The sequence below is a fragment of the Vicugna pacos genome, chromosome 14 (genome assembly GCF_048564905.1).
Source record: "Vicugna pacos chromosome 14, VicPac4, whole genome shotgun sequence".
NCBI lineage: Eukaryota > Metazoa > Chordata > Mammalia > Artiodactyla > Camelidae > Vicugna > Vicugna pacos.
In genome coordinates, this window is record NC_133000.1 from 36,438,841 (window position 1) to 36,455,261 (window position 16,421).

Consider the following 16,421-nt stretch of genomic DNA (forward strand, 5'->3'; position numbering starts at 1 on the left):
TTGTCAAGAAAATTATTGCCTACATTTCCTTCTAAGGGTTTTATGTTTCCTGGGATTTAATTCATTTTGAGTAATTTGTTTTGTGTGTGTGTATGATGTAAGGTAGTGGTGACTTCATTTTTTTCATGTGGCTGCAATTTTCCCAACACATTCTATTGAAGAAACTGTTCTGTATTGTATAATCTCGGCTCCTTTATCATATTTAAATAGAATATATATGCACAGGTCTATTTCTGGGTTCTGTATTCCATTTTATTGATCTATGTGTCTGTTTTTATGCCAACAGAATACTGTTTTGAATACTGTAACTTTTCAATAGAATTTGAATCCAAGGAACATGATGATTCCAGATTTGTTCTTTTGCAAAATTGCTTTGGCTCTTTGGGGTCTTTTGTGGTTCTATACATATTGTAGAACTGCTTGTCTTTTTGGTGAGAAAAATGCCTTAGGTGTTTTCATTGGTATTAGGAATTGATTGGAATCTGTAGATTGTTTTGTGTAGTATGTACATTTTAACAATATTAGTTCTTCCAATCCAAGAACATAGAATATCTTTCTACTTATTTGTGTCTTTTTCAATTTCTTTCCTTAATGCCTTACAGTTTTTGACTCACAGGTCTTTCACTTACTTAGTTAACTTTATTTCAAGATTTTTTAATCTTTGTGATGCAATTGTAATGGGTTTTGTTAATTTTTCTGATAATTTGTTCCTAGAAGATAGAAATGCAACAGATTTGTATGAATGAATTTTGTATCCTACAAAATTATTGAATTTGCTTATTAATACTAACAGTTATTTGATGGAGTCTTCAGGTTTTTTTATATATAATATTATGCCATCTCCAAATAATGATAGTTTTAATTCTTCCTTTCCAATCTGAATGTGCTTTCTTTTTCTTGCTTAGTTTCTGTTTCTAGGGCGTCAAATACTATTTTGAATAAAAGTGGTGAGATTGGGCATCCTTGTCTTGTTTCTAATCACAGAGGAAATTATTTCAGCTTTTCATCATTTAGTAGAATGCTATCTGTGGGCTTGTATATAGCTTGTATTTTGTGGAGGTACATTCTTTTTATACTCACTTTTTTGAGAGTTTTATCATAAATAGATATTAAATTTTGTCGAATGGTTTCTCTGCCATCTACTGAAATGATCACATGATTATTATTCTTATTTTGTTAATGTGATGTATCACATTGACTGATTTGTGAATGTTGAACCATTCTTGAAACTGAAATGAATCCTAATTGATATTGTTATAAGATATATTTAATGTACTGTTGAATTAAGTATGATAATATTTGTTGAGGATTTTTGTATCTATGTTTAACAGGAATTTTAAAATTGGCAAGCAATTTCTTTTTATCTTTCTTTCTTCCTTTCCTTTCTTTTCTTTCCTTTTTTTTTAAGAGTCCTTTTCTGTTTTTTGAATCATGTAGGGTGATGCTGGCCTTGTAAAATAATTTTGGAAGAGATCCCCTGTCTTCTATTTTTTGGAAGAATTTGATAAGGATTTGTACTAATTCTTCTTTGGATATTCAGTAGAATTACCTGTGAGACCATCTGGTCATGGAATTCTCTTTGTTAGGATGTTTTTCATTACTGTATTAATCTCCCTACTAGTAATTGGTCTGTTATATAAATATATTTAAAATGTCTTCATGATTCAATCATATTAGATTGTATGTTTTTAGGAATTTATCTATTTATTCAGGGTTATCCAGTTTGTTGATGTATAATTACTTATAGCCATCTGTTAAAACGCTTTGTGTTTCTGTAGTATTAGTTGTAATATCTCCTCTTTCATTTCTGATTTTATTTGTGTCTCCTCTCTCTCTTTTTTCCTTTGTGAGTATAGGTTTGTCTATTTTGTTTATCTTTTCAAAGAACCAGCTCTTACATTTAATGATCTTTTCTAGTCTTTTTTTTTTCTATTCTAATATTTGTCATTTTTTCTTCTACTGACTTTGGACTTAATTTGTTTTTGTTTTTGATATTTTCCAGCTTCTTGAGGTGTAACATTAAGTTGTTTGAGATATTTCTTGTTTCTTGAGGTATGCATTTATTGCTATAAACTTCCTTCTTAAAATTGCTTTTGCTGTATTCCATAAATTTAAGAATATTTCCTTTTAAATTTATCTCAAGGTTACTTTTTATCTTCACCCATTTGTTGCTCAGTGCCTTGTTGTTTAATCTCCATATCTTTGTGAATTTTTCACCTTTCTTCATAAATTTGATTTTTAATTTCATACCATATTTGTGTCAGCAAAGATTATTTAGCCTTGTTTTGTGACTTTACATATGATTCATTCTGGAGGATGTTCCATGAGTACTTGTTAAGAATGTGTGCAGATATAATTCATTTTACAGTGAGTCACTTATTGCACTTTGCAGATATTATATTTTTAATTTAAGGTTTGTATCAAGCAAATGACCTTTTCTAACAGTATTTTTTCACTTTGTGTCTTTGCATCACATTTTGGTAACTGTCATTATATTTCAAATTTTTAAAAATAATTATTATATTTGTTACTGTGACCCATGGTAAGTGACCTTTAATTTACTTTGGCACTTATTTTTACTTTGGTATTTTTAGCAATAAAATATTTTTAAATTAATGTATGTACTTTTTCATTTAAGGCATTATGCTATTGCAAACTTGATAGACTACATTACAGTGTAAACATAAATTTTATATGCACTAGGAAATCACATTTTATTGGACTAGATATTGGATGGAATGCTCAATGTATTTCTTAAGTATACCTAATCTAACATGTTGCTTAAGGCCAATATTTCCTTCTTGCTTTTCTTTCTGAATGTTTTGTCTATTGACATAAATAAATATTAAAACCCCCTTTTGCTATTATATTGTTTATTTCTCTTGTGGGTCTTTTAATCTTTGATTTATATATTTTGATGCTCCTATATTGTGTGCATAAAAATTTAGAATTGCTAATCCTCTTGTTGGCTTGACACTTTTATCATTGTGTAACATCCTTCACTTACTCTTATGTTTGTTTTAAAGTCAAATTTGTCTGATATAAGTACATCTACCTCAGCATTCTTGTAATTTCCATTTGTATGAAATAGCTTTTTCCCATCCTTTCAGTTTCAGTAGTGTGTTTCCTTACATCTAAAATGAGTCTCTTGTAAGTTGTATATAGATTAATACTGTTTTTTAATCCAGCCAGCCACTCTATGTCTTCTGATTGAAAATGTTAGTCTATTTATATTTAAATAATTATTGATACATATGTATTTATTACCATTTAGTTCATAGGTTTCTGGCTTTTATTAAAACATTTTTATTGATTTATAATAATTTTACAGCATTGTGTCAAATTCCAGTGTAGAGCACAATTTTTCAATTATACATGAACATATATATATATTAATTTTCACATTTTTTCTCTATGAGCTACCATAATATCTTGTATATATTTCCCTGTGCTCTACAGTATAATCTTGTTTATCTATTCTACAATTTTGAAACCCCAGTCTATCCCTTCCCACCCTCTGCCCCCTTGGCAACCACAAGTTTGCATTCTATGTCTATGAGTCTGTTTCTGTTTTGTATTTATGTTTTGTTTGTCTGTTTTTTTATTCCACATGTGAGCAATCTCATATGGTATTGTTCTTTCTCTTTCTGGCTTACTTCACTTAGAATGACTTTCTCCAGGAGCATCCATGTTGCTGCAAATGACATTATGTTGTCACTTTTTATGGCTGAATAGTATTCTATTTTATAAATATACCACATCTTCAAAATGACACCTGCATCCCAATGTTCACAGCAGCTCTATTTACAATAGCCAAGATATGGAAACAGACTAAATCTCCATTAACAGATGATTGGATAAAGAAGATGTGGTTTTCTGGCTTTTTTGTAGTTCAACTCTGTACCTTTCTTCGATTGTTCTTTTATATTGTGGTTTGATAATTTTCATTAGTGTTATGCTTATATTCCTTTCTCTTTATTTTCTCGGTATTTATTGTAGGTTTAACTTTGTGGTTACCATGAAGCTTAAGTATAACAACTTGAATCTGTAACAATATATTTTAAATGGATAACAAGTGCTTTTTATTTTTTTGGAGTCTGTTGCCTATAAATTGTATGGTTGCTTTCTCATTTTTAAAATAATATAGCTATATTGAGAAACAAGTGTCAGTATTCTTTTTGAAAAATGATGCTGGTAAACTAGATATTCAAATGTACAAAACATTAATCTCACACTATATAGAGAAGTTAATTAAAACATAACAAAAGCTTAAATATATAAGCTAAAGTATAAATCTCATAGACAAAAAATTGGATATGATTCTTTGTGACCTTGGATTAAAAGTAGTTTCTCAGATATAATTCCAAAACACAAGCAACAAAAGAAAAAAGTAATAAACTGGACTTCAAAGTTAAAACATTTATGTACTACAAAGGACATATCAAGAAATTGAATAGGGAGAGGAGGGGCCAAGATGGTGGACTAGAAGGATGCTGTAGCTCACCCTCTCTCACAAATACACCAAAACTCACACCCACGGAAAAACCCAACCAACCAGAGCACATGCTTAACTCTGATAGAACTTCATCCTCTACAAAAGACAAAGATGCCATTAATCTGGTAGGAGAAAAGGAAAAAAGAAAGAAGAAAAAACAAAACAGTGTGAGACTGCTCCCACAGGGAAGGAGAGGTGAAGGAGGACTAGTGCTCATTTGCTGAATCTCCCTCTCTCCAATGGAGAGGTCAGCAAGATGGTGGGGGAGTCTCCAAGGCTCAGGTCTGTATGGAGAACCCCTTGACTGACAGAACTAAGTTAAATGAGCATAGAAGTTCTCTCCAACCCAAAGCCTTACAGGCAAAGTGGCAGGTGGGGGATGGGACAGGCTGCCTGAGCCAGGCAGAGGACTGACGCAGTTGCACTGAGGCAACCCAGGGGGACTGCAGGGTACTGTGTGCCATAGGTGAGTGGGTACACAGGGCAAAACAATCTTGACCCTACACAAAAGAACACAGCTGATGTGCCCTGGAGGGAAGAGTGCCATACGTTCATCTCTGAAAACCTGCTGAAGGCTTTTGGGAGAAGAGAGGTGGGGCTCAGCCACAGCCACCATATCCTCTGGTGCTTAGCACCCAGGCAGGGGTGGGGTCAAAGCCTGAATCCATATCTAAAGCCTTAGCAGCCTCAAAGGCCAGATGGAGACTTGTTTACAACCTGAGGCAGATAGGATCTTTCTGCTCTGGTACCTAAGAAAACTAATGCTGCCAAAACAAACAAGGAGCTGAATTTTGGCATGGAACAGTGGTGGGGCTCTTTACGGTAAAGAATCTTTTCCAAGCCTATGGAATATGGACCCAAGGCAGAATGCACAGCTGCAGACAGCAGGGGAGCAACTGCCACTAGTAGAGTGTGGGTGGCCACTTATCCTCCTGGCATGGGTGCAGCACATAACCTCAGTGTTGGGAGGGGGTGTAATCCCCCTGTCTACCTTGTAAGAATGCAGCAATTGACCATGGCATCAGGAGGGGTTAGTGACATGCCCTCCACCATGTAAGTGGGCACCACCTGAGTGAAGCATTGGGAGGAAGCACAATCTGCTTGCCTACAGGCTCTGGGAGCAGCACAGATGAGGGACACCAATGGAGGGCCTCTGGAAGCAGTAAGCTGAGTTCACAAAACAAGGCAAAAACATAAAGACCTCGATAAAATCATTAAGCACACACAGTCTACACAAGAACACATCCCCCTTTTTTAATCTTTTTTTATCAGCTCTATTTTGTATAATCTGTTTAATTTTTACTTTTTGAACAATTGTATATGTCTACAATTTTAATCCCCCATAAGTTTTCTTTTTTAAATATTTTTATTGTTATTATTTTTTAAATCAACCTCATTTCATTTTCATTTGGCTTTGCTTGATCTGTTTGAAATATTGTTTTTGTTCTTTTCTACTTTTAAGTTTTTAAAAGACATCTGAATTTGATTGCTATTCTGATTCAATTTGTTCTTCTATTGTTGATTATAGACTGCTTTGAAACCTTTTTCCTCCTTTATTTTAAATTCTTTTTTCTTGTTTTAAGTTTTATACTTCCATAGGTGTTAGTTGGTTAAGTAATTAAACTCCTTAAGTACCACAATAGATAACTAATGCTCCATAAACCACAGTGCCAGGGAGATATGAGTAAAATGAATAAGCAGAAGAATCACTCCCAAATAAAAGAGCAAGAGAAATTCCCTGAATGATCAATATAATAGATATTGATGTACTACTAGATCAAGATTTCAAAAAGGGAGGGGTTAAAGTACTGAAGGAACCAAAAGACATAGTATTTAGAGATAAAAAATTTGTCAAAAATGAAATTGAACCTATAAAGAAGAGCAAAATATTATTTATGTACTCATTTACTGAGATGAGAGCTAATCTAAAGGGTATACAAAGCAGGCAAGATAATGCACAGGAATGAATAAGTGACCTAGAAGACAGGACAATGGAAAGCAACCAATCAGAACAGCTGATAGAAAAACAAATAAAAGCCAATGAAAACAATACAGGGGACCTATGAGATAATATAAAGCTTGCCACTATATGCATAATAGAGGTTCCAAAAGGGGAAGAAATAACAAAGTGGATTGCAAAGGTATTTGAAGAAATCATGACTGAAAATTTCCCAAACCTAAAGAAGAAATCAGATATACAAGAACAGGAAGCTCAGAGGGTCCCAAAAAGGAAGAACCAAAGCAGACCTACACTAAGACATGTCAAAATCAAGATGGCCAGAGTTGAGGATAAAGAAATTATTCAAAGAGTGAGATACAAGGGAACCCCGATAAGGCTCTCAGCTGACTTCTGTACACAAACACTACAGGCCAGAAGGGAGGGGCAAGATATATTCAATCCTTGAATTAAAAAATTTCAGTCTAGAAAACTTTATCCAGCAAGATTAATTTTTACAATAGAAAGAGAGAAAAAGAATTTCACAGACAAGCAAAAACTGGAAGAGTTTAGAAACACTAAACCGATGCTTAAATATATATTGCCAGGTCTCCTCTAAATAGAAAAGAAGCAGGATGCTACAAAAATGAGAAACACATAATGTGAAAGGAAATAACTACCATGAATTACATACAGAAGAAACACAAAATGTTAAAAGAAGACATCTAAATCATTAAGAATGGGAGGGGGAAGCAAAAAAAAATAGAGTTATTTTTTTTAATTTTGTTCTTGGTAGGATGAGTTTGAGATTATATTACTACCTATTCAATACAAGCAGTTATTGTAATGGGTTAATAGAATTACAAAAACGGATAACCACAAGCCAAAAACTTACAAGTGAGTCACAATTATGAAATAAAATCCAAGATAATCAAAGCAAATTTACCACACCACAAAAGGAGAAACAAAGTAATAAAAAGGAAATACCCCATGAACTCCAAAAGTAAGTTCAATATAACAATAAACACACATCTATCATTAATTACTGTAAATGTTAATTGACTAAATGCTCCAATCAAAAAACATAGAGTGACAAACTGGATAAGAAAGCAAGAAATTTCAATATGCTACATAATAGAGACCCATTTTAGGGAGAAGGATACATATAGATTGAGAATGCTGGCATGGAAAAGGATATTCCATGCAAATGGAAAAGCCAATAAAGCAGATGTAGTAATACAGATTTCAGACAAAATAGACTTTAAAACAAAGGCCATAAAGAAAGATAAAGAAGGACATTTTATAATGATTAAAGGAGTAATACAAAATGAGGATATTACACACATTAATATAGATGAAACCAATATAGGAGCACTTAAGTACATCAAACAACTACTAACAGAGCTAAAAGGAGAAACTGATGAGAGGACAAATATTGTCAGAGATTTTAACACTGCATTAATATCACTAGTCAGATCTTTCAGGCAGAAAATAAATAAGGCAACAGAGAAATTAAATGATATAATAGAAAAATTAGATTTGGTGGATATTTTCAGAGCATTACACTCCCCAAAAATGGGATATACATTCTTTTCAAGTGCACATGGAACATTTTCTAGGATTGATCATGTACTTGGGCACAAATAAGCCTTAACAATTTAAAGAAGATAGAAATTATCTCAAGCACTTTTACTGACCACAGTGTCATGAAACAAGATATCAACTACAAAGAAACAAAGGAGAATAAAAGGAAACCATGAAATCAAACAACATTCTATTAAAAAAACCAAAGTGTCAATGAGGAAATCAAAGCTGAAATTAAAAAATACCTTGAGACAAATGAAAATGAAACAAAACCACACAAAATGTATGGGGTGCTGCAAAGGCATGTTAAGAAGGAAGTTTATAATGATACAGGCTTCCTCAAAAAAGAACAAATTAAAAATAAACAATCTAACACAACAGTTAAAAGAATCAGAAAAATAAGAGCAAGAAAAAAAGGCAGCTGAAGGAAGGTAATAATAGAGATCATAGAGGAAATAAATAAAATAGAGATAAAAAATAGAAAAAATAAATCAAATAAAGAGGTGATTTTTTGAACAACTAAATGTAATTGACAAACCTCTGTCAAACTGAGAATGAAGAAAAAAGAGAGAGCTCAAATAAGCAAAATAAGAAAGGAAAATGGAGAAATTACAACAAATAACATCGAAATACAGAGTATCATGTGATAATATTTTGAAAAACTCTATGGAAACAACATGGATAACCTAGAGAAGATGGACAATTTCCTGTTAACAGAGTCCTTGAGTACTGAAAGAAGAAGAAATTGATGACTTGAACAAACAATCACTAGAAATGAAATTGAATTAGCATTAAAAATAAAAGCCTCCCTACATATAAAAGTCCAGGACTGAACGGCTTCACTGGGAAATTGTACCAAACATACAATTAAAAACACATACCAGTCCTTCTCAAAGTCTTCCAGAAGATTAAAAAGGAGGGAATACTCCCAGACTCATTCTACGAGGCCACCATCACCCTGATACTAAAACCAGGCAAAGACACTACCAAAATAAAGATTATGGCAGACCAATAGCACTGATGAATATAGATGCAAAAATCCTCACCAAAATATGAGCAAATAGAATCCAACAGCACATAGAAAGGATTATGCAATATGATCAAGTAAGATTCATCACAGGGACAGAAGGATGGTTCAACATACACAAATCAATCAATGTAACAGATCACATCAACAAAATAAAGGACAAAAAACACATAATCATCTAAATTGAAGCAGAAAATGCATTTGATAAAATTCAATACTCATTTATGTTAAAAACTCTCACCAAAGTGGGTATAGAGGGATATAGTGGGTATATCTCAGAATCATAAAAGCTATAAATAACAAACCTACACCCAGCATAGTACTCAATGATGAAAAACTCAAAACTTTCCCACTAAAATCTGGGAGAAGACAAGAATGTCCACTATCACTACTTCTATTCAATATAGTCTTGGAAGTCCTAGCCACAGCAATTAGGCAAGAGAGAGAAATAAATTAGATACAAATTGGAAAAAAAGATCTAAAACTGTCACTATATGCTGACATGTTACTATATATAGAAAACCCTAAAAAATCCACACAAAAAATACTAGAGCTGATTGAAGAATTCAGCAAGGTAGCAGGTTACAATATTAATGTTCACAAATCAGTTTCACTTCTTTACACTAACGATGAATCAACAGAAAAAGAAAGTAAAGAAAAGATCCCTTTCAAAATAGCACCCAAAGTAATAAAATACCTAGGAATAAATCTAACCAAGGAGATGAAAGAATTATACATGGAGAACTATAAATCATTGATGAAAGAAATTAAAGAAGTCTTTAAAAAATGGAAAGATACCCCATGCTTTTGGATTGGAAGAATCAATATTGTTAAAATGGTTACACTGCCCAAGGCAATCTACAGATTTAATGCAATCCCTTTCAAATTACCCAGGACATAATTCACAGCAGTAGAACACATCATAATAAAATTTACATGGAACCATCAAAGACCTAGAATTGCCAAAGCATTACTGAAGAGATAGAAATGGGCTGGAGGAATAACTTTCCCAGACTTTAGACAATACTATAGAGCTACAGTCATCAAGACAGCCTTGTACTAGTACAAAAACAGACACATAGACCAATGGAACAGAAAAGAGAAATCAGAAATGAACCCACAAACTTTTGGTCAATTAATCTTTCACAAAGGAGGGAAGAATATACAATGGAATAAAGACAGTCTCTTCAGCAAATGGTGTTGGGAAAACTGGACAGCAGCATGCAAAGCAGTGAAACTAGAACACTCCCTTACATTAAACACAAATATAAACTCAAAATGGATCAAAGAATTAAACATAAGACAAGATACAATAAACCTCCTTAAGAAAACATAGGCAAAACATTATCTGACACACATCTCAAAAATATTCTCCTAGAACAGTCTACTCAAGCAATAGAAATAAAAGCAAGAATAAACAAAAAGGACCTAATGAAACTTACAAGTTTCAGCACAGCAAAGGAAACCATAAGAAAAACAAAAAGACAACATAAATAATAGGAGAAAATTTGTGCAAGTGAAACCAACAAAGGCTTGATCTCCAGAATATATAAGCAGCTCATATGGCTTAATAAGAAACAACCAAACAACCCTATCCAAAATTGGGCAAAAGACTTAAACAAGCAATTCTCCAAGGAAGAAATACAAATGATCAATAGGCACATGATAAAATGCTCCATATCACTAATTATCAGAAAATGCAAATCAAAATAACAATGAGATATCAGCTCACGCCACTCAGAATGGCCTTCATTCAAAAATCCACAAATGACAAATGCTGGAGAGGCTGTGGAGAAAGGGGGACCCTCCTTCACTGCTGGTGGGAATGCAGTTTTTTACAGCCACTGTGGAAAATTGTATGGAGATTCCTCAAAAGACTAAGAATAGACTTACCGTATGACCCAGGAATCCCACTCATGGGCCTATGTCCAGAAGGAACCATACTTCAAAATAACTCCTGCACCCCAATGTTCATAGCAGCACTATTTACAATAGCAAAGACATGGAGACAGCCTAAATGTACATCAACAAATGACTGATAATGAAGAGGTGGTATATTTACACAATAGAATACTACTCAGTCATAAAAACCAACAACATAACACCATTTGCAGCAAAATGGATGTTCCTGGAGAATGTCATTCTAAGTGAAGTAAGCCAGAAAGAGAAAGAATAATACCATATGAGAATGCTTATGTGGAATCTAAAAAAAAAAAAACAAAAACAAATAAAACATAAGTACAAAATGGAAACAGACTGATAGACATAGAATACAAACTTGTGGTTGCCAAGGGGGCAGAGTGTGGGAAGGGATAAACTGAGTTTTCAAAATTGTAGAAAAGATAAACAAAATTTTACTGTATAGAATAGGGAAATATACACAAGATCTTATGGTAGCTCACAGAGAAAAAATGTGACAATGAATATATATATATATATATGTTCATGTATAAATGAAAAATTGTGCTCTGCACTGGAATTTGATACAACATTGTAAAATGATTATAAATCAATATTTTTTTTAAAAAGGAGTAATACATGATGAGGTTATTACACTCATCAATATTTATGCACCAAATATAGAAGCACCTAAGTACTTCAAACAATTACTAACAGACCTAAAGGGGGAAATTGATGAGAGGACAATCATTGTCCGAGATTTTAATACTGAATTAACATCACTAGTCAGAACTTCCATACAGAAAATAAATAAGGCAACAGAGAAATTAAATGATACAATAGAAAAATTAGATTTGGTGGATATTTTCAGATCATTACACCCCCCAAAAATAGGATATACATTCTTTTCAAGTGCAGATGGAAAATGTTTTAGAATTGATCATGTACTTGGGCACAAAAGAAGCCTTAACAATTTAAAGAAGATAGAAATTATCTCAAGAATCTTTACTGACCACAATGTCATGAAACTAGAAATCAACAACATAGAAACAAAGGAGAAAAGAAGGAAAGCATGGAGATTAAACAGCATGCAATTAACAAACAAATGGGTGAAGTTAAATTTCAAATTACAAAGTACCTTGAGACAAATGTAAATGAAAGCACAAACACCCAAAATTTATGGGACACAGGAAAGGCAGTGTTAAGTGGGAAGTTTATAGTGATACAGGGCTTCCTCATAAAGAACAAACTCAAATAAACAATTTAATCTCCCAGGTAAAAGAATTAGAAAAAGAAGAGCAAAAACCCCAAAGGCAGCAGAAGGAAGGAAATAATAAATATCAGTATGGAAATAAATAAAATAGAGTTTAGAAAAATAGAAAAAAAAATCAATCAAACAAAAAGCTGTTATTTTGAGAAAGTAAATAAAATCGACAATCCTCTGGCCAAACTCACAAAGAAGAAAAAAGAGAGAGCATAAATAAGCAAAATAAGAAAGGAAAATGGAGAAATTACAACAATTAACACATATGAGAGTATCATATGAGATTATTATGAAAAACTATATGGAAACAAAATTGATAACCTACATGAGATGGACAGTTTTCAGGTAACATACAGCCCACCAAGACTGAATCAAAAAGAAACTGACCACTTGAACAAACTGATCACTCAAAATGAAACTGAAATAACAATAAAAAAAAAAAACCTCCTAAAAGAAAAGTCCAGGACCAGACAGCTTCTCTGGGGAATTCTATGAAACATACAACGCGGAAATCATACCAGTCCTTCACACCACATCACGTCAAGACGAGAAAGCACAAAAACCACACGATCATCTCAATCGATGCAGGAAAAGTATTTGATAAAATTCACCACCCATGTATGATAAAAACTTTTAACAAAGTGTGTGTAGAAGGAACATATCTCAACATGATAAAAGCTATATATGACAAACCTACAGCCAGCATAGTACTCAATGGTGAAAAACTCAAAAGCTTCCCACTAAAATCTGGGATAAGATAAGGCTGCCCACTATCACCACTCCTATTCAATATAGTCCTGGAAGTCCTAGACACAGCAAAGAGGCAAGAGAGAGAAATTAAAGGATCCGAATTGGAAAACAAGAGCTAAATGTGTCACTATATGCTGATGACTTGATCCAATATATAGAAAACCTAAAAAGGTCTACACAAAAACTACTATGACTAATCAAATTTTCAACAAGGTAGCAGGTTACAAGATTCATGTACAAAAACAAGTTTCATTTCTTTACTCCAATGATGAATCAACAGTAAAAGAAATTAAAATAAAACAATCCCTTTTAAAACAGCACTGAAGTAATAAAATACCTTGCAATAAAGTTAACCAAGAAGGTGAGAGTTTTATACATGGGTAACTACAAAATACTAATGAAGGAAATTAAATTAATATTAAAAAATGGAAAGATATCCCATGCTCTTGGATACGAAGTATCAATCTGTTAAAATGGTCATACTGCCCAAGGTAATCTATATATTTAATGCAATCCCTATGAAATTATGCAGGACATATTTCACAGAACTAGAACAAATCATAACAAAATTTATGTGGGACCGCAAAGGACCTAGAATGGCCAAAGCATTACTGAAGAGAAAGAAAGAGGCTGGAGGAATCACTCTTCCAGACTTTAGACAATACTATAGAGTTACAGTTATCAAGACAATATAATATTGATAAAAAAATAAAAACAGACATATGGACCAGTGAAACAGAATAGAGAGCCCAGAAATGAACCCACCAACTTCTGGTCAACTAATCTTTGACAAAGGAGGCAAGAATATACAATGGAATAAAGACAGTGTCTTCAGCAAATTGGGAAACCTGGACAGTAGTCTGTAAATCAATGAAGCTAGGACACTCCCTTACACCATACACAAAAATAAACTCAAAATGGATCAAAGATAATCATAAGATAAGATACAATAAACCTTCTAGAAGAAAATATAGTCAAAACATTCTCACATACATCTCAAAAATATTCTCCTAAAATGTCACTCTAAGTGAATTAAGCCAAAAGAGAAAGCAAAATACCATATGAGATCACTCATATACGGAATCTAAAAACAACAACAACAACAAAAACAAAACAAAAACAAACAAAGCATAAGTACAAAATAGAAACAGACTCATAGACATAGAATACAAACTTGTGGTTGCCAAGGGGGCAGAGGGTGGGAAGGGATAGACGGGATTTCAAAATTGTTGAATAGATAAACAAGATTATAGTATATAGCACAGGGAAATACACACAAGATCTTAGGTAGTGCACAAACAATGTAACAATGTGTGCATATATATATATATATATATATATATGTTCATGTATAACTGAAAAATTTTCTTCTACACTGGAATTTGACACAACATTGTAAAATGATTGTAAAGCAATAAAGAAAGTTATATTGTTAAAAAAATATTCTCCTAGAGCAGTCTACCCAAGCATAGAAATAAAAGCAAGAATAAACAAATGGGACCTAATTAAACTTACAATCTTCTGCACAGCAAAGGAAGTCATAATTAAAAAAAAAATGACAACATACGGAATGGGAGAACATTTTTGTAAGCAATGAAAATGACAGAGGCTTGGTCTCCTGATTATACAAGCAGCTGATACAACTTAATAAGAAAAAACAACCCAATCCAAACATGGGCAGAAGACCGAAACAAGAAATTCTCCAAGGAAGAAATACAAATAATCAACAGGCACATGAAAAAACACTCAATATCACTAATTATCAGAGAAATGCATATCAAAACTACAATGAGGTATTACCTCACACCAGTCAGAATGGTCATCATTCAAAGTCAACAAATGACCAGTGCTGTAGAGGCTGTGAAGAAAAGGGAACCCTCCCACACTGCTGGTGGGAATGCAGTTCGGTGCAGCCACTGTGGAAAACAATATAGAGATACCCCAAATGTATGGAGACCCCTCAAAAGACTTGATATCGACTTACCATATGACCCAGTAATCCCGCTCCTTGGCATGTATCCTACTTCAAAAAGCACCTACACCCCAATGTTCATAGCAGCACTATTTACAATAGCCAAGACATGGAAACAGCCTAAATATTTATCAACACATGACTTGAGAAAGAAGATTTGGTATATTTATACAATGAAATACTATTTAGCCTTAAAATACAACATAACTCCATTTGCAGCAACATGTTTGTCCCTTGAGGATGTCATTCTAAGTGAAGTAAGCCAGAAAGAGAAAGAAAAATACCATATGAGATCGCTCATATGTGGAATCTAAAAAAAGTTAAAGAACATAAATACAAAACAGAAAGTGACCCATAGACATAGAATACAAACTTGTGGTTGCCAAGTGGGTGCAGGATGAGAAGGGATAATCTGGAATTTCAAAATTTGTAGATACTGACAGGCATATATGAGTAGATAAACAAGATTATACTGTATAGCACCGGGAAATATGTACAAGATCTTGTGATAGCTCACAGTGAAAAAAATGTGACAATTAATATACATATGTTCTTGCAGAACTGAAAAATTTTCTCTAGACTGGAAACAGAAACAACATTGTAAAATGACTGTAACTCAATAAAAACAATTTAAAAAAGGGAAAAATTGAAAAACCTATTTAGGATCTATCTGTTAAAAATTGTGTTATTCCTAAATATGAGGCAATGATTTAAATTCTTAATTTCAATGGCTTGAAAATATAGAAAAAGGTTAGTATTTTAAAGACAGAATGTAAATACAATCTAGTTATCAATCTAAGGTAATTCATCAGAAGATGTAATATTATAAGAGAAACATAATTCATAGATATATTCTAGAATTTTAAAGAAATTTGTCTTTGGTGAGAGGACAAAAACTAAAGTTCAAGCATTATTTATTGTTTTTAAATAATTATTATAAAATATTTTCCAACTAGTTTGAGAATAAGAACATATATAGTTTTTTATATTTGTTTAAAGATATACTTCTATGAAGTTTGTAAAGGAATAATGAATCTGTATCAATATTTGAATGTAAAATCAAAGACTTAGTTGTCAAAATTAAAATGCTGACAATTTTGACTGTGAAATAATAGTATCAAGCTACATAAATAATTATATTTACCAAGGTTCTTCTCATAAAATTGTCTTATTAAATCAAATCACATACAATAACTGAAATTTTCTCATTTATTATTTTCTGAATTATATAAAACCACCAAGCAATCTAAATAAAGCAACCTTAATTTTAAAACCTAAATATGTAGATGCCTTAGATATTTTCTTACAAGGAAATCATAACTGAAAGTGGTATCAGATTATATTGGTAAGAATATAGGTAAAAAATTAATGAAGTCATTAAATTTTCAAAAGTTATAATTATCTTGTAAAGTTTCACTGGCTGCAAATTAGCCTATGCTGTAGCCCTCTCCTATAAAATGATCTATGTAAAATGATCTATAGATCATTTTATTA